This window comes from Lathyrus oleraceus, chromosome 2 (assembly GCF_024323335.1).
Source record: "Lathyrus oleraceus cultivar Zhongwan6 chromosome 2, CAAS_Psat_ZW6_1.0, whole genome shotgun sequence".
NCBI lineage: Eukaryota > Viridiplantae > Streptophyta > Magnoliopsida > Fabales > Fabaceae > Lathyrus > Lathyrus oleraceus.
The window spans coordinates 163,605,399-163,624,102 of record NC_066580.1 but is presented as its reverse complement, the minus strand read 5'-3'; positions in this window follow the sequence as shown (position 1 = coordinate 163,624,102).

Here is an 18,704-nt window from a genome sequence, read left to right as displayed (position 1 = left end):
CAGATGACTTCCAAAAGATGGCATTAGACATAAATTCAAGATAACAACTTCACAATGATCATGTTGCAGATGAACTCAAATGGATCTTCAATTTTGAATCAGATGAAAGTTTACTTCACAAGTACTTGGTTTCATGAAAGTTGGCATTGGCCAAGTCCTTTGCATAGGGAGTGCTGTCTAAATTCTAAGTCCAATAATCTAAGATCAAACCAACAGTCCACACAAAGTGTTTTTTAGGTATTTTTTTCTTATTAGCTACATTAAGGTCAAAATACCAGGAAAACACACAAGTATATACAAACACAATATATCACAAAATATGGCCCAAATAGACAAAGTAAAAATTACTTTAAAGTAAACAACTTGAATGGTATGAATAATGGCAAATGGAAAAAGCTTAAAAATTAAAGTGCATTAAAAGTAAATAACTTGAAATTAAATGTTAGTTGTTAGTTGATTAGAAGTTAGTATTGCTTTTGCTTTGTTTTTGTTTAAGTCATTCTTTGGAGAACACTCAACCCACTTATCACAAGCATGGATCCTTGAACCAAGACATCTTCTAAAGGAAGGAAAAAAGGCCAAGTTTCCACATAATAACATGAAAGAGGGGAGACTTACAATCTCATTAACTAGAATGATATGCCTTGTGTCACAAATTTAACGCTATGTTAAGCAATCGTAATTGAACTTATGTAGAAGTCCCAACTATTTGAGGTCGGGCAATAGAATTTTGGTGCTAATACATGTTAAAGACATAGTATGATAAACTATGCTCATGAAACATGCCACACACAAAAAGAATATGCAAAATGGGGGACCTAATCTCATCCATACTTATGTTGATTTTGCAATCAACTAGGTTTGGGATATAGAGGTATCATAGGTCCATGACATGAATGGATAAAGAAGGGGAATAAGATGAAGATTGAGGGGGAATGGATTCAACACAAATTGGTCAAAGGAGGACTTTTACCAAATTAAGATCATTCATTCATTTTGGGAGATGGAATGTGCCTTCCCTCAATCCCCTAAATCCAATGATCTTAACCTAACAAAGTCAAATCAACCTTGACCAAGGCCCAACAACACAAGTCAAACTCACAAAGTCAATTAAAATGGCTCTACACAATTTATTTGATATTTAAACAATTAAAAATAATAAAAATATGCATTATATTAAATTATGGTTGGTCGATTTCCTAAAACCTCATCAAAACACCAAAGAAATGGCCATGAGATTTATCATAGGTCAAACAAGGTCAAAGGACCTTGGAGAATATTTTTCATAATTTTTGGAAACTTAAAAGTATTTTTAAACAATTAAAAATATTCACAAAATCAATTAAATCATGAAAAATATTAATAACGATCCAAAAAATAATTTTAATTCAGAAAATGAAAGAGGATTTTATTTAAATTTTTTTGGTGAAACTCTCACATTTTTTGGATCAATATTAAATTTAATATGAATTAATGAAAATAAAACAAATAAAATGAAAATCATTTAATTAGAAAAACGTGGACCACTTGATCTCGCTCATTAGTTGAGGTGGCAGATCAAGTGGACGGAAACACGCGTTCCATCATACACTCGAGTCAGCACGCCACACCAATGGTATTTAAAAGGAACACTCGTGATAAAAACAAAATGACTTAATCCTATGGCTCAGAACCTACCCAGCTCATTACCAGAGCAAATCACCAGTCATCTTCTCAGGCGACGTTGGCCGGACTGGTTCTCTCATCACCATTACAAAAATGAAAAAGAAGGATATGAAATTTAAAGTAAAAATGACACTGATCACAAAAATGAAAGTTGTTTGGAGTGTCATTTAGGGTAACTTTTTTCTTGTAATTATTTTCATATGATGCAAATTGTAGGAGACAGGGCCTAGGGGACCCCAGTTTTGATCAGATGAATTCCTCTGGTCAACCACCATCAATCACCTTGCAAACTGCAATTCTCTTGATTTTTTGGACTCATGGGAGATCATATATGCATAAGATAATGAAATTTGAAGTGTACCTTGAAATATTAGATCAATTGTTGAAGAAGCTTGTTGATGAAGTTACACAAGATACCTAGATGAACTAGGGTTTCCAAGGCAAACCAGTTCCAAACTCTTGAAGAATTCTTGATCAAAATAACATGCAAAGATAATGGGGACTCATATATGATGCCTAGAGCTATTGTGGATCATTTATTGGTTGAGGTCTTAGCAATGAGGGTCTTAACCCTAGATATGTGCTTGATAGATCAAAGGTGATCAAGTGCCCTACCTACAAAAGAGTTTGACAATTGCAAAGACATATTTTTGGTATTTTTGGTTAGTAAAGATGATAAAATAAAAAGTATGATACAATCTCATAGTGCTTGGTGATCTCTCCCAAAACAAACCCAATGAATGAGGGGTAAGGAGGATGCCAAGGTATGATCCCAATGATAATGCATAGCATGAGGGATCTTAGGGTCAAAATTTGGGGTCTTACAGCAACAATATGGTCAAACTGATCCACAGTAACATCGTGCTCTACATAGGCTTGCTCCAACACTTTCTGCAAAGCTTCTCTATGTGCTACAGAGTTCATCAATAACGACAATACAAAAATCTTTACCGGCGTTTGAACCATCTGATCCACAACGTTGAACTCGCTTATGTTGATCAAATGAAGTACCTCATCATCATTATTAGCCTTCAACCTGCTGGATTCACCAGACTGACAAATTGGAGCACTAACCAGATCAACTGCAGGAACTTCTGCTTTCTTACCAACTGAAACAACTTCCACAACTTTAGGAGATACAGGGCCAAACACACGACCAGTACAGGTCACCTTCACTACATCTACAATGCTCACCACTGAATTTGTAGTGGAAAGATGAACCTCTTGTCCATTCTCAATCATGGTAGCATTGTACTTATAAGGCACAACTTTATCGGATGAATAGGGGACGGGGCCCGCTAACCGTATAACCAACAACGATACCGATCTATTGACATTTCTACTTCTATCGAATTGAATAGCTACCCACTTGAGGGTCTTGAACACTGACAGATGACATTTATATCATTCCCCATATACCTGGATAGTTGAATTTGAATAACATTTTACTCCATCAGTTTTTGAATATCTCTCTTGATGATTACACATCCTCGAGGGTTGATACTACAAATAACACAACCATCATGGTCATGTTCATAATGACTAAGCAAGAACATATCTCTATGAATTTCCCCCAATGATCTTCGAATATGACGCATATCAAAAACCCTAAAATTTCTAGGACAACTGTCTACCATGTTCATAGAAGCATTTCCATGAGCAGGTAACAGATTGACTTTAACATTAGGTGCTCGGTCCCTAAAGGACACCATACCTCTCTTAATCAACTTTTGAACCTCATACTTCAAAGGATAACAATTCTCAATGTCATGGCCGGGGGCTCCCTGATGAAAAGCACAGTGCAAATCTGGCTTGAACCACCATGGCAAAGGTTCAGGGATTTATGGAGGATTTCTTGGTTGAATCAGATTCTTGACAACCAAAGAAGAATATAATTTTACGTACGTCATTGGAATAGGGTCAAAAGAGACCTTCTTCCATTTAAAATTCTGATTCTAATTGTTGTTGTGTAGTTGGTACATTGTGGTTGTTGTTGTTGTTATTGTTGTTAAACAAGAACTGATTGATTTGCTGAATTATTAGTGAAAACAGAAATAAGTGATGATACTTGATGTTGTTGCTGACATGGTCTAACATTCTTCCTCACATGAGGCCTCATCTTCCTCCCTATGGACATTGCATTAGTTTCTCCTTCCTCCTTTTTGGAGAAACTACCACCGTATTTCTTGCTTGAAGACGCTTCATCTTGGGATAACTGTCTTTCCCGGACACCTTCTTCCAACCGCATCCCCATGTTCACCATTTCAGTAAAATCATTAGGAGCGTTGGCAATCATGGGTTTATAATAAAATGAACTTAGGGTCTTAAAAAATATCTTGGTCATTTTCTTCTGCTCCAAGGGTGGACTAATTTAAGCAGCCAATTTCCTTCATCTTTGGGCATAATCCTTGAACGTCTCTTTATCCTTCTAAGTCATTCATCTCAACTGATCCCGATCTATAGCCATATGAATATTATACTTATATTGCTTGACAAAAGCCTCGCTCAATTCATTAAAAGTACGAACATTAGCACTATCCAATCCCATATACCATATGAGTGCAGCACGAGTTAGACTGTCTTGGAAGTAATGGATGAGTAGTTGATCATTGTCGGTCTGAGTAGACATTGTAGTGGTAAATTCATGACCATCAAGCTACGGATATACTTGACGTCAATAAAACTAGAGTCGCCATCGCGCTTTTATTGTTTCCAAAGGAAAAGGAAAAAGTATGAACAAAACCCAAAGATAAGAAGTTTACAAATCAAAAATAATAAAATGCTAGAGATAACAGGTAAGGGGGTTGGTTACACAGAGGGAAGGTGTTAGCACCCAAACTGTCCTAGGTACTCCTAAGGAGCCCTTTTTTATGTGTGTATGTGTTTTTGGTATAAAATGATGTTTCAGAAAAATAGAGTGTGGGGTTGAGAAAAGAATTCATTGATTATATTTTTGTGTTTGACAAGACCTTCGGACTTGTGCCTACATACCAACATAAAAATGAGGGATCAAAACCTTGTAGTTCGTGGTAACAATTTCAAAGTGAGTGAATAGCTTTTAATAAAAAGTTGATAAGAAAGGCACAAAATGCCAAAAATTTGAATGAAGTTGTTAGTTATTTTTGTCTTTTAAAATTTTAAGTCAATATGATTAGATTTATTTACAAGTTTGATTTAAGAAAAAGGAGTTTGAAAGTTCAATGGCATAACGCCAAGGTTTCTACTTGAAATAAGGTCTAAGATTGAGACCGCAAGAAAGGAAAGTTTTATAAAAAGGGGAAGAGATTTTGAAATTTAAGAAGTGGAAGGAGATGAAGAGACTAGTCCTAAGCTGATGCGTTGTTAAACTTGGTGTTCGCAAGTGTACGAACGCGTCAGAGTAATATAAAAGATTATCGAACCACAGAGACCAAGTGTCAATCTATCGTTATTTGTTGTTATGGTGTTTATCAAAGGCAGTCAAAATAGGTGTTTTTGTAGTGTGCAATGAAAAGTAAAGTATTGAAAATAGAATATAATTTTTAAAGACAGGGTCGAATGTAATTCACGTAATCAGTTGATAATCCAAGTACTTGCTAATAGAACTACTTATGGGCAATGTTTCCTACTTTGAAAAGAACTAATTTAACAGGAACTGTCGCTTTCGCATATTCAGAACCGAGTTGTACTCCCTAATCAAACCCTCTTATTGTCACTTATAAAAAGGCGCGCATTGCGTTAGAGTAGTAAACTTATTTTTAAGAAATATAGTATCTTGACGAAGTTGAAAAGTATTATAACTTGGATTTCTTAACCGAAAGAGGTTCTTACGAACCAGACTCTAAACTTATAAACGCGTTCGAAAATAGTTTTAAAATCTCTTTTCTTCTTAATGTTAAAAACTCCTAATGAACTAAACAAAGCGCTTTCGCTGTTTTTGAAATAGTTAAAAACAATTAAGTTTAAAAAGACGTTGGACGGCTTTCGATCTTACCCAACGGAATTGAAGTGTGGGAAAACTTAATTTGAAAGTTAAAATAGCCCTTTAAGTGTTTCTACGAACAATTGTACGAATTACTGGTTTAATTACGATCCTTACATTCTAACCTTATAAATTTAGCTAGACATGGTAAAGTAAAAGTGCATTAAAATAAATAAAAGTAGTGCGAGTGCGGAAAGTAAATAATTTAAAGCGAGTGCGAAAAATAAATAAAGTAAAAGCGAGTGCGAGAAATAAATGAATTAAAAGCGAGTGCGGGAAATAAATAAAGTAAAGGCGAGTAATAAAAACCTGCTCCAATCGGAGGGCTGAGTAAATTGCAATGCGGAAAAGAAAATGGAGGCAGGATTAACTTCCTTCCAAAGTGCTCCAAACTCGAGTACAGACTCTATCACAGACTCAATTACACAATTGTGGTAACACTCTAATGCGAAGCGATTACCACTTTATAAAACTGAATATATGCCTAAATGAAACAAAGTTGCTTCTGATTTCGCCTTGTTCCAACGTTCGGATCTTCGTCTGCTCTAAGTTTGGGTGCTTGTTAAACTGAATTCGCGTTTCTATTTATAAGCAAATAAAAAAGGTGGAATTGACTTGGATTCCCTTCAACTTGAAAATAGAGGAAACCGTTTTCCTCTTGTGGCGCCCGCCACAAGGCCATGGCTCCCGCCACAAGCACAAAGTGGGGCGCCATAGTGGAAGTGGTGGGAAAACGTGGGAGTTGATGGAAGTTTGAATTGGACACGTCATGGCTTGGTCTGTGGCGCCCGCCATGGGGTAAGCCATAAGCACAAAATGCTGAAAACAAAGGAAAACACAGTAATAACACAACAAAATGACAATAAAATAACTAGAATGCATGTGAAATCGGAGTCGAAAATACGTAAATTTTAGTGTGATCATAAGCATAAATTAAAAAGTTAAGAGTTGAAAAGATCTGACTAATGGGATGCAATCCAACAGACAAGTATATCATATAGAAAACCCACTTTCCCTTTGGACTTTGAATCAAGCAATAATAAGCAAGCAATTAGTAACATCAGACATCATGAAGATCAAAGCATCAAATAAAGATATCCATATTCAAGCATGCAACTCCATAGCTAGCAGTCTTCTTTGTCTTATCATGTATCAGATGAAATGCTCCTTGATCTACTCAGAATAAAGCATTAGACATCAAATTAAAATAACAATTTATATCAAGACAATGTATTAGATGATTTCAAATGAATCCTAAGACTTGCATCAGATGAAGGCTCAATTTACAATAACTTGATCTAAGAATGTTAGCATTGACCAAGTCCTTTTTGCACAGGGAATGTTGCCTAGTTCTAAGTCCAAAAGTTCATATCAAGATCAACAGTCCATCAAACATTTTTCTGGGTTTTTGTTGTTTATTAAGTATTTTAAGGTCCTAAGACCACAAACACAATAAAAATACACAAAAAAAAATATATACAATCACAACATATGGCTCAAATGAGCAAAGTGAAAATGACATAAACATAGATAAGTTAAATGAAATATAAATGGCAATGAATGATAAATGACTAGAAATTAAATTGCATAAAGTAAATGACTTGAAAGTAAAGCAATATTAATAAGAGTTAGTCAAATGTTAGTCATAGTTAATTGAATGTTAGTAGTGTTTTGCTTTTTAATTGACTAAGTAATTCTTTGGAGAACACTTAACCATCTATTCACAAGCATGAATCCTTGAACCAAGACATCTTCTATAGGAAGGAAAAAAGACCAAGTTTCCACACAGTAGCATGAAAGATGCGAGACTTACAATCTCACTTACTAGAATGTTATGCCTTTAGGGTCAAATTTAGCTCCATGTTAAGCAATCGTAATTGGACTTATGTAGAAGTCACAACTATCTTAGGCCGGGCAATACAAATTTAGGTGTTAATGCATGTTAGAGATTTGGTATGATGAACCAAACTCCTAAAACATACCACACACTAAAAGAAAAAATCAAAAGGGGTGAACCCATCTCATCCATACTTGTATTGGTTCATCTGACACATGATCATTGATGAACCAATTAGGCTTAGGATATTTTATAATTCATTGGTCAATGAAAAGAATGGGAAAGAATAGGGATGAAAATGAAGGGGGAGGGGAGTGAGAGAAACACAAATTGGTCATGGGAGGAATTTTATCAAATTAAAATCATTCATTCATTTTGGGAAATGAAATGTACATTTCATCAATCCCCTAAATCCAATGATTTTAATCCAACAAAAGTCAAATCAACCTTGACCAAGGCCCAAACAAATAGTCAAACATCACAAGACCATAAAAATGGCTCAACATAATTTTTACACTATTAATCAATTAAAAATCAAATTAAAAATGCATTAAAATTCAATTTAATTTGGTCAAAACCTAAAACCTCTTCAAAACACCAAATAAATGGCCATGAGATTTATCATAGGTCAATTAAGGTCAAAGGACCTTAGACAAAACATTTCATGATTTTTGAAAAGCAGAAGTATTTTTAAACAATTAAAAATATGCACAAAAACATTTAATTCATGAAAAATATTAAAATTAATCCAAAAAATAATTTTAATTCAAAAAATAAAAGAGGAAAATATTTAAATATTTTTGGTGAAAGTCCCATGTTTTTTGGATTAAAAATGAAATTATTATGAATTAAACAAAATAAAGCAATTAAACATAAATTCTTAAATTAAAAGGAAATTCGAAAAAACGAGGGCCATAAGATCTCCCTCATTAATTGAGGTGGCAGATCTGATGGCCAGAAACGTGCATTCCACTAACACTTCAGTCAACGTGTGCAGACATGTGGTAATTCAAACCAAAGGCCGAGATGAGATCCCTGGACCAAGATCAAATGGATGAGATGAAGCCAACTAACCACCGGAGCCCTAACTCTGGTCATCTTCTCCGGTGATGACCACCGGACTGGTCCAACCTCAAATTCATGAAAAATGAAAAACAAGGACACAATTTTGAAGAGAAAATACTCAAGAGCTCAAATCTGGCCTCAATTTTCTCCAATTCCAAGTATATAAAAAGATACTTGGATTTGAATTTTGAGGATCATGAATTGAGTTGCTTAGATTAGACCTCAAAGCAACTCAATCTTCTTGCCTACATTGGTAGGACTTCAGCCAACCAAAAATCACAAAGAATAGTGAAGAATTGAGGGAGAATCAAAGAGATGCAAATTCTGAAAAATTACCTTCGAGGGAGCTTCAACCTTGCTTGATCTTGATCCCAATTGTGCTTGGCTTTGTTTCAGAAGCTTGTAGGAAGTGATTAAGATCATAAAATGGCTTGGACTCTTGGCGTTTCAATCTCAAAACAAAATGATATTTGAAGCTCGATTTTCAAATGAAAACCTTCAAGATTATCCTTAGATGGTGAGGGTTTGGATTGCAAGTTCATAGCTTGGGCACGAGGTCCTCAATTCTGAGCATGCGGGGTTGTATTTATAGGCATTCCAATTCATTTCCACACACTTTCAAAATTTGCCAAATTTAGCAATTCTCATTGCATGGTTGCATGGGCGTGTGATAGGCCCATCAAGCGATGTATTCAAGTACAAAATTGCTTGAGAATCATGCTGAAATCATGTCATGTGGCCATGCATTTGAGATTGAAATGTGAAGGTGAAAATCATCCAATTAATCTCTTGAAAAGAACCCATGCATAAGTCCTTCATTCTTTGGCCAAATAAGGGGATCTCAGACTTTTTGGAAAGGTCAGATCAAGGGGAACAACTTTCTTGTTGAACACTTGTTCATTTGAAGATTGGATCATGATGAATGTTGAGGTGGAAGTTTGGAAAATCAAACATGTTAAAAAAAATTCTAAGTACCAAGTCAAATGTTTTCCACCATGAATAACTTTTGCTATGGGCTTCAAATGGAAACATTTCCTTCATCAAAGTTGTAGCGCTTTCAAACCTCCTCAATATGGTCATAATTTTGACCTTATTTGGATTTGGCATGAAGGAGTTATGCATTTTAGAAGTTGAGGAAAATGACTTGTTCAATGGTAGTGGCCCAAAATGACCTATAATGTTTTCTCTTGGCACATGCATTTGAAAGTTGAATTTGAACTTCTTCTAAACATCAAAGTTAAAAACGACATCTTGAATTTGATCATGAAACTTGAATGGATTTCATATCATAAAAAAATGATTTTCCAAGAAAAGCTAACTCTTGACCTAGACATGAAAGTTGCTTGGAATGTCATAAGGAGTAACTTTGCTCTTGGAATCATTTTCATATTGTAGTACCCCAAATTTCCTCCCCATTTTTGTTGTTTCATCTAACCATAACCTGAGACCCATCTAACATCATCCATGTCTAATGCATACTCATCATTCATTCATGATTAACATTAACTAACAAACATCATAGATTCAAGGTTTTTGGTTACTTGAGCAGGTTTGGATGGGAGATTTTGGTATTGCGCATTGTGTGGGTTGCAACCTTAATTCTTGGTCTTGAGGGATCTTGTTGCTCGGCCTCCGTGCATGAACTGGGCTTTTAGACCCTAGTTGTGGGCCCATGGTTTGAGATATTATTGGTGGAGCTTTGTGCTTGATCTGAAACCCTAATCAGGGATGGTTGTTGTTCAAATGCCTTGATTGGTAGACTTTTGGATTGATAATTAATCGAAACCCTAGCTTGTTGGTTCATAAGGGTTGTGGGCCTAACTACTTGGTGTATGCTTAAAATCTTGATCAGATATACCTGAAGTTGTTGGTTTAGCTTGAGGATTGTAAAATCCTAGCATGAGTGGAATTGTTTGGGGCATTATGATCTACATCATGTCATTCATTGAGTTCACTATAGGTTTATGGTTCCAAAGTACTGATGGTTCAAGTCCTCATATAGGGCTTTAAAAATTCATGTATTGGTTTGAAAGATCATGGTGCATCTAAGCTTCTCATGCTTCATTCATGATTGATCCATTGATAAAGGCTTTATGGTGCCTACATGACCGTTGATCTAAGTTGATTTCAAACCACATTTTTTAAAATACAAGTTTCATTAATACCATTCACATTCAAATTCATTTTCACTTCAAAATTCAAGCATCGCATTTGCAAAATCCTCACAAAAATCCGATTCTATACAAAAAATACAACTTTGACCAGAGTTCACTTTTGGTCAACTGTTGACTTTTTGGTCCCACTCAAATTTATTTCTAAACATTCATTCAAATAGTATGCATTACATGCTTCAAACCTTCATTTAATTCAATTCAATTTTGAATAACATTCCTCAATTCCCAAATTCCAAACATTAACCATCAAATAAGTCAAATTGAGTGCATTGGCATTTCACTTTTAACAAGAGCATTTCACTTACACACACATTTTATAACCTTTGAAATCTCCAAATTAAGCATTACAATACCAAATTTCAACTGTCAATCATACTTTTCCATTAAGTCATAAACCATTACAGCACACCATTCAAAATCCCATTAAAAGTTCCAATCAATTTACATTTAGCCATACATTCCATTTACATTATAACCCTATCAAACTAAAACCAAGCAAATTCTCTGCAAGCTTCAACAATGTCCATAGGGGTGCGTCGCTTAACACTGCTCGGTGAATTCAAGCGATTTAGGCTCATTGCAGAATCTCTTGACGGTAAATCCGCTGAAACTGTCGCTGAAAACTACGAATACTTCCTCTTCGAACCAAAAATCGCTCGAGATAGAGACGTTGAAGATCATTGCGACGAGGTTGCTTCTTCTTTGAATACTCGCGGCGATCATGAGCTTTTTATTAGAGGAAAACGGATTATATGGTCGATTGATGCAAGAGTATTTAAGAGACTTACTCTGCAATCCTCTATTGTTAAGGTGTGCTGGTGCCATCTGGGTCATACAACTGAAGCTCTTTTATGTATATTACAAATTGATCGTTTGACAGTACATCTGGTGAAGTAGTTTCAGTTCAATTTCCGCTTACAATCACATCAAAATGGCCTATTCCATTTGGTTTATGGCTCCAGCAGGAAGTTGAAGCAAGCATATTCATCACGACATCCATTCCGCATACAAGCTGCACAAACAATCCACATACACAAACTTCAACATATAATGTTACCCTGAATAATTCTCTCCATTGGGACAATGACAAGCTCAAACAGTGAGAACTTCGGTGCCGGTTAAAACGAAGACAACATTGCATAAACCAGTTCATGATATTCACCTACACAATATCCAATCGGTAGAACCAACATGCACAACCAACAACAGTAACACCATGAAACCTGCAATAAAGTTCCGGAAACCCCAACCTCCTTAAATAATTCCAGCACATGATTGAATGAGAACCTTCAAAAAAACACGCAACGATCTCCCACTGTGACAAGAAAACAAAAATACATCAAATATGTTGAAGAGAGAAAGGGATATTGATTTAAATAGGCAAGTTTCAGCGGATGGTGGTGTTTTGAACTTGAAGAAGCCAAAACTTGAAGGTGTATCATTATCAACATCTATGGATAGTGCGATGACGTGTAGTAACGAAGCAAAATGCATATGCATTCACATGATGGAGCAGCATCACACAATGATCAACACAATTGATGAATGGAAGCCAAAGAGCTTGAACACGTTGTCGAAGTCGAGTTTTTTCTTCTGGGTCAAACTAAAGCGGCGTGAACGCGACGAGGATTTTGAAGGTGCTCCACCGTGGGGAACGAAAGAGGCGCCATCCGCGAGCTTTTCCGATGCTTGTTCTTTGTTTTCTCTTTAGCTTGAATGAATATCCTGAGCGTGAAAGTGAGGGGAATCAGGTGTTCCCGTTGAACCTTGGATGTTTGGGCCTAGGGCCCAAACGAGCAGTCAATGACTATCATCCCCACATTTGGCATGCACCTCCCTATTTTTCTCTTTAATTATTTTATTTAACTATTTTCATGATTTTAGATTAATTAGACTTAGGAATTATGTTTGATTACAAGATTTATGAATTAATATTTGATTAGAGGCTAATTAGGAATTTAGGTTGATTAGGCTAATTGTGAAACCTAGGTATTGTATTATAATTAGAAATTTTAGAATTTAGATAATTGATTTTAGGGATATTAGGTTAATTAGATTGGATTAATCTTCAACATTTTAGAATAGTTTAGAACCTAATTGATTTTCCATTAGAAATTTCATGATTTGAATTTTAATTCAATATTCCATAATTGTTGAATGACTCACTATGGCAAAAATGACTTTTAACAGCGCATCTTAGACAGCGCTTTTAAAAGAAAGCGCTGTCTAAGGTTAAAATTAAAATGAAGCGCTGAAAATGTTCCAAGGAAATAATGAAAGCGCTGTCTAAGGGGGGGTCTTAGACAGCGCTTTTAAAAAGCGCTGTCTAAGACCCCCCCCTTAGACAGCGCTTTTAAATATAGACCTTAGACAGCGCTTTTGATAAAGCGCTGTCTAAAGTCTTTAAATTTTAAAAAAAAATTAAAACCAAAAGCGCTGTCTAAGGGGGGGTTTAGAAAGCGCTTTTGGAAAGCGCTGTCTAAGGCATACCTTAGAAAGCGCTTTCCACAAAAGCGTTGTCTAAGGTCTAATTAAAATAAAATTTCAGGATTGTATTTTCGTTCTCAGTACGTATTTTTGTTTTCCCTCTTCTTCACTCACCTCTCAGACACCCAAAACACATTTTTCCAGCGCAACGTTCGAAAACCCTATTCACCTCCGTCGTCACCCAAACAAGCGACCGCCACCGTTTCCGCCACCGTTTCCGCCACCGCACTCCTCATCTCAACAATCTCAACAATCTCAACAATCTAAACCCTATTTTGTGTGTACTGTATTCCATTGTTTTACACTGTTCCTGTTTTACCTGCAATGTTCCATTGTTTACTGTATGTTTTAATATCATTATATATTGTTCAGGCCAACGCCAAGGCAAAGTTTGACGAAACTGTTGAAGCACATATAAAACCGGGCAGAAATTCCAAGCGAACAGAACTGGTATGTTTCAAGATACTTCTTTTTATTTTTTATTGTTTTTCTTGTGTTTGTGTGTTTTTTCTGAGCATATAAAATGCATGTACTCAGGTGGCATATAAGATGTTTTTCTTTGTCTGTACTATATATATTTATATACTCACCAATGCCTACTACAACACGTATGATTACTCTTTACAGGAAAAAATGACTCAAAAACACATGAATTTGTAAGAATATGTTACTGTTTGCTCAGAATTGTTGCATCATACTAGTAACTCTTGCACCCGTTCAAAACTTAGGGGATTTGTACCTATGTTCATGCATTATTAGAAGAGTTTGAGAGAGTAATAATAGCACCAAAAAATTCAACTAAAACAGACAAATTAATAGTTATAGTCTTAGGTTTTGCTTGTAAATCATGATTTGTCGGTAATACACTCCAAAATATAATGGTTGTTTGTTGTTGCTCATGTGGGGGCAGGGACTAACTAGGGATTGTTCTGGGTAGAAGTAGTACTCCATGTGTCAAATATTAAATGATTTATTTATAAAGATTGAAAATATATGGAAATTTAGTTAAGAGTAAAGAAGATCAGTTAGTATTTTATTTTACAATAAATATTTTTATAAGTAAGTTGCTTATTATTGAATGGACCTTGATTGACTGCAGTTAACAAAACAAAATATAACAGTCAAAAATAATAATTATTCAATTTAGATAAAATCTCTACTTTTGAATTATGTATTAAGTATTAAAGTTGGTATATTGGCGTATCGGATACGTTATTGAAGTTTATATTAACATTGGTTATGTATAGGTTTTTGAAGTTTAAAATGAATTAAAGCTTATAATTGTTAGGATATTCAAAGATACTACCTTAGCTTATAATTGTATGGATTAATTGTTTACTTTAATAAGTAGGAAAACCATGGATAAAACATGGATCTGTGCCGATCGAATGACCAAAGAGTACGAGAGTGGGGTTTTGGAATTCGTTAAGTATGCTGTTCAACACGCTGAAAACCCCAGACGAATGCATTGTCCTTGCTTGCGTTGTTGTTATATTGGTAAGGTTGACGCACATGGATTGAAATCGCATTTGCTGAGGCATGGAATTGATCAAAGTTATCAGTGTTGGATATTTCATGGTGAGAAAATTAACGAGAATGTTGAATCGAGTGGAAAAAGTAGTACGACCTATGCTTCATACGACAAAGACACGGAAACATACGATTGTGATCGAGTTGAAGAGATTGTAGAAGCACTGGAAGAAGATCTTCATGATTGTCCTGAAATGTTTGAGAGGATGGTAAGCGATGCTGAGAAACCGTTGTACAAAGGTTGCACTAAATTCTCAAGACTTTCTGCGGTATTAAAGTTGTACAACTTAAAGGCGGGCAATGGATGGTCGGATAAAAGTTTCACAGAGTTGTTGGCCCTTATGAGAGAAATGCTACCGGATGATAATGTTCTTCCTAATCGAACCTATGAGGCAAAAAAAATGTTGTGCTCTATTGGCATGAGCTATGATAAGATACATGCTTGTCCTAACGATTGCATTTTGTTTCGTAACGAATATGCAATGTTAACTGAGTGCCCTAAATGCGGTTTGTTCTCGATATAAGAAAAGATTATCTCCCGCAAAAGTCTTATGGTATTTTCCGATAATTCCGAGATTTAGGCGCATGTTTCGTAGTGAAACCGATGCAAGACATCTTACTTGGCATGCAGATGAAAGAATTATTGATGGAATGTATCGGCATCCGGCTGATTCACTACAGTGGTCGAAGATTGATAATGATTATCCTGAGTTTGGATCAGAAGCAAGAAACCTTCGATTGGCATTATCTACTGATGGAATGAACCCACATGGTCTTCAAAGTATCTCACATACCACATGGCCTGTGATTCTTATGATTTATAACCTACCTCCGTGGCTATGTATGAAGCGTAAGTACATGATGTTATCTATGTTAATCTCTGGGCCTAAACAACCAGGGAATGACATAGACGTATACTTGACACCTCTGATCGAAGATTTAAAGATTTTGTGGGAGAACGGTGTGGAGGTTTATGATGGATATAGGAAAGAAAGTTTCAATTTGAGGGCGATGTTGTTTGGCACAATTAATGATTTTCCAGCATACGGGAATCTATCTGGGTATAGCATTAAAGGTCAACGTGCGTGTCCTGTTTGTGAAGACGGAACCGATACGATTCGATTGGAACTTTGCCAGAAGAATGTGTTTCTCGGTCATCGTAGATTCTTACATTCTAAACATCACTACCGTGGGTGGAGAAAAGCATTCAATGGAGACACCGAACATCGTAGAGCTCCACCCGCATTGTCAGGTGAACAAGTTTTAGAAAAGGTGAAAGAAGTGCGTACTGAGTTTGGCAAGCCTTTTGCACATAAGATTGTGAAAGGTGGGTGGAAGAAAAGGTCGATATTTTTTGAATTGCCATATTGGAAGTCTTTGTACGTGAGACATTTTCTCGATGTTATGCATATTGAAAAAAACGTATTTGAAAGTGTTATCGGTACATTACTCAATATAAAAGGCAAGTCTAAGGATGGCCTTAAAGCAAGGGAGGACATGTTAAAAATGGGAATGAGAACTGAATTAGCACCCGTGAAGAAAGGAAGACGAACATATCTACCACCTGCTGCTTTTACTTTATCTAGAAAGGAGAAAAAATTTTGTGTAAGTCTCTGAGTGAAGTTAAGGTTCCAGAAGGATACTCATCTGATATCAGAAGACTTGTTTCTATGAAAGACCTCAAGTTGAAGAATTTGAAGACACATGATTGCCATGTTATAATGGAACATTTTCTACCGATAGCTATACGTTCTATTTTGCCAGAAAAAGTAAGAAGTGCCATAACTAAATTGTGTTTTTTCTTTAGGTCAATTTGTAGTAAGGTGATCGATCCCGAGATCTTACCAACACTACAAAAAGAGATTGTAATTACCTTGTGTGAGCTTGAAATGTATTTTCCTCCGCTCTTTTTTTGACATAATGGTTCATTTAGTTGTTCATCTTGTGAAAGAGACACAGTTGTGTGGACCAGCTTATATGAGATGGATGTACCCTGCTGAACGGTATATGAAAATATTAAAAGGGTACGTGAAATCCCGAAGTCGACCAGAGGGTTGTATTGTTGAACGATACATTGTTGAAGAAGCTGTTGAGTTTTGTACTGAATATTTGTCTAACGTTCAATCGATTGGACTCCCCAGAGCTCAGATTTTCGACAAAATGGAAGGTAAAAAATTAATTGGGAATAAAATTGTGACAATATCAAGGGATGAACGGGATCAAGTTCATTTGTATGTTCTGCACAATAATAATGAGGTTGAGCCATATGTTGAAATGCACAAGGATGTACTCCGAAGGTTAAATCCGAACAGAAATGAAAATTGGATAGTTATAGAGCACAATCAAAGTTTCATACAATGGTTGAAGGATCATATTTATTTGAAGCGCTCTTCAGATCCTTCTTCGGTAACAGAAAGGTTGAGATGTTTGGCATATGGTCCAAGTTTGCATGTGTTTTCTCATAGCGCATATTCAATTAATGGATACACATTTTATACCAAAGAACAAGATGATAAGAGTACTATGCAAAATAGTGGTGTCACCGTGCTAGCTGAAGCAATGCATATATCAAGTATGAAGGACTTAAACCCCAAATATGCAAATTTGTCATATTTTGGAGTTATTGAGCACATTTGGGTGTTTGATTACGAGAAGTTTCAGATTCCCATCTTTGGTTGCAAGTGGGTGAATAGTAGTGGCATACGAATGGATAAGTCTGGATTTTTGCAAGTTGATCTTACTAGGGTGGGGTACAAAGATGAACCTTTTATTCTAGCATCTCAAGCTAAACAAGTGTTCTATGTGAATGACCCGAAGAGTACAAAATGGTCTATAGTGCTTTTCTCTAACAAAGTGACTGATGATAGCGGTGTCGATCAATGTGATATTGATGTTGAGAATGAGTCACGCATTAGACGGAATGAGTTGAATAGAAATGATGAAGTTGAGGATCTTATACCGGATGAGTCATATATAAGAAACGATCATAATGAGGGAATTTGGATCAATTCATCCGTACGCATTGCTAAGAAACAAGTGATTAATATTCCAACAAAGAAAAGAAAGAGATGTTAGTGACTTAGGTAAATTATCCATGGTTTCTTTATTTTTTGTTTTCATTTGTTTTGATTATAAGTTATATGTGGTAATGCATGATTTCATTATATTTTTGTATTCAATTGCTTTGATTATAAGTTATATCTGATAATGCATGATTTCTTTATTTTTTTGTTTTCAATTGTTTTGATTATAAGTTATATTTGATATTTGATGGTTTCCTTGGTTTATTACAGGTTAGACATGGCTGATGACCAACATGAGGAAGTTAGTAAAGTATCCGCGGAAGAAGAAATTCGAAGAGGCATCACAGTAATGCGAAGGGTGGTCCAAGGAAGATCTCGAGGCATCATACTAGATGTCTCTTGGAACAACCAGGGACAACTTATAGAACCTAATGGGCATACCTTAACTAGTTTCATCGGTGCACTAGTAAGGAATGAAATTCCCATTACATGTGATGATTGGAGAAATAAAGAGTTGAAAGAGTCCAAAGAAAAAATTTGGAGTGAGATAAAGGTACAATCATTTGGCCCTTAATTATACGGTATCAATTATGTTTTTTCAATTACCGATACTAACTATCAATCTGTATGTTTTTCTTAGCGATGTTTTAACATCGAAGAAGAAGAAGAGAGGGTTTTGTATGAAATTGGCCGGAAAGCTTCTTAGAGGTTTTCGGACATTTTTATCATCCAAGTTCCTTAAGGATGCGGATGGTAATTTTGTGGATGCGGAGCTTCCTAGAAAATATGAAAGTTTGATATCGGCTGAAGAATGGGAAGCTTTCAAATCCAAAAGACAAGACCCGACTTTTCAAAGAATAAGTACTACAAATCGGGAAAGAGCATCAAGTCCCGCATATCCGTACCGAAAAGGACGTGTCGGATATGGACGCTTAGAACAATCCATGGTAAGTATTTATAAA